The sequence below is a fragment of the Triticum dicoccoides genome, chromosome 5B (genome assembly GCF_002162155.2).
Source record: "Triticum dicoccoides isolate Atlit2015 ecotype Zavitan chromosome 5B, WEW_v2.0, whole genome shotgun sequence".
Lineage (NCBI taxonomy): Eukaryota > Viridiplantae > Streptophyta > Magnoliopsida > Poales > Poaceae > Triticum > Triticum dicoccoides.
The window spans coordinates 1,205,592-1,208,106 of NC_041389.1; positions in this window are offsets into that span (position 1 = coordinate 1,205,592).

Genomic DNA, 2,515 nt, shown 5'->3' on the forward strand with positions numbered 1-2,515 from the left:
GACTCGTAAACGCACCCCGGGGTTCGTTAATCATGAAATCACTCCGAGAGCCCAAAACTGTGAGTAACAGTCCATGAAACGGGCCAAAATCAGCCAAAACTATGAGTATTGATGACCGACACGTAAACGCACCTTGGGGTTCAACAACCATGGAAATAGCTTTGGGACCCCAAAACTGTGAGTGTTGATGACCGACACATAAACGCACCGCGGAGTTCGTTAATCGTGGAAATCACTACGGGACCCCAAAACTATGAGTAATAGTCCAAGAAACGGGCTAGAATCGGCCAAAACTGTGAGTGTTGGTGACCGACAGGTAATCGCACCGTGTGGTTCGACAACCACGGAAATCGCTTTGGAACCCCAAAATGGTGAGTAATAGTCCACCAAACAAGCCAGAATCGGCGAAAATTGTGGAAATAGTCCACCAAATAGTCCACTAACACGTAAACGCACCTCGGGGTTCGTTAATCGTGGAAATCGTTTTGGGACCCCAAAACGGTGAGTAATAGTCCACAAAACGAGCCATAATCGGCGAAAATAGTGAGTGTTGTTGATCAACGCGTAAACGCACCCCGGGGTTTGTTAATCGTGGAAATCACTCCGGGACCCAAAAACAGTGAGTAATAGTCCATGAAACGGGTCAAACTCGGCCAAAACTGTGAGTGTTGATGACCGACACATAAATGCACCCTGGGGTTCTTTAATCGTGGAAATCACTCCGGGACCCCAAAAATTGAGTAATAGTCCATGAAACGGGCAAGATCAGCCAAAACTATGAGTGTTGATGACCGACACGTAAACGCACCCCGGGTTTGTTAATCGTGGAATCAGTCCGGGACCCCAAAACAGTGAGTAATAGTCCATGAAATGGGCCATAATTGGCCAAAATTGTGAGTGCTGATGGCCGACATGTAAATGCACATCGGGGTTCGTTAATCCTGGAAATCACTCAGGGACCCCAAAACAGTGAGTAATAGTCCAGGAAACGGACAGAAATCGGTCAGAACTGTGAGTGTTGATGACCGACACGTAAACGCACCCTGGGGTTCGTTAATTGTAGAAATCACTCCAGGACCGCAAAACAGTGAGTAATAATCCACGAAACAGGCCAGAATCGGCCAAAACTATGAGTATTGATGATGGACACGTAAACGCTCCCCGGGGTTTGTTAATCATGGAAATCACTCCCGGACCCGAAAACAGTGAGTAATACTCCACGAAACGGGCCAGAATCAGCAAAAGCGATGAGTGTTGATGACCGACACGTAACCGCACCTCGGGGTTCATTAATTGTGGAAATCACTCCAGGACACCAAAATAGTGAGAAATAGTTCACGAAACGGGCCATAATCGGCCAAAGCTGTGAGTGTTGATGACTGACACGTAAACGCACCCCGGGGTTCCTATTTGGGGAAATCACTCTGGGACCCCGAAATAGTGAGTAATAGTCCACGAAACGGGCCATAATCGGCCAAAACTGTGAGTGTTGATGGCCGACAGGTAAACGCACCCGGGGGTTTGTTAATCGTGGAAATCATTCCGGAAACCCAAAACAGTGAGTAATAGTCCAAGAAACGCTCTAAAATCAGCCAAAACTGAGAATGACGTAAACGCACCCCGGGTTTGTTAATCATGGAATCACTCCGGGACCCCAAAACAGTGAGTAATAGTCCATGAAAACGGGAGAGAATCGGCCAAAACTGTAAGTGTTGACTACCGACACGTAAATGCACACTAGGGTTATTTAATCGTGGAAATCACTCCGGGACCCCAAAACAGTTAGTAATAGTCCACGAAACGGGCCAGAATCGGCCAAAACTATGAGTGTTGATGAGAGACACGTAAACGCACCCCGGGTTTCTTAATCGTGGAATTACTCCGGGACACCAAAACAGTTAGTAATAGTCCACGAAACGGGCCAAGATTGACAAAACTGTAAGTGTTGATGAGCGAGACATAAACGCACCCCAGGGTTCATTAATCATGGAAATCACTCTAGGACCCCAAAACAGTGAGTAATACTCCACGAAACGGGCTAGAATCGGCAAAAACTATGAGTGTTGATGACCGACACGTAAACGCACCTCGGGGTTTGTTAATTGTGGAAATCATTCCGGGACCCCAAAATAGAGAGAAATAATCCACGAAACGGGCCAGAAAAATCGGCCAAACTGTGAGTGTTGATGACTAACACGTAAATGCACCCCGGGGTTCCTTAATTGGGGAAATCACTCTGGGACCCCGAAATAGTGAGTAATAGTCCACGAAACGGGCCATAATCGGCCAAAACTGTGAGTGTTGATGGCCGATAGGTAAACACACCCCGGGGTTCGTTAATCGTGGAAATCACTCCGGGACCCCAAAACAGTGACTAATAGTCCACGAAACAGGCCAAAATCGGCCAAAACTATGAGTGTTGAAGAACGAGGTAAGCGCACCCCGGGTTTGTTAATCCTGGAATCACTCCGGGACCCCAAAACAGTGAGTAATAGTCCATGAAACGGGAGAGAAT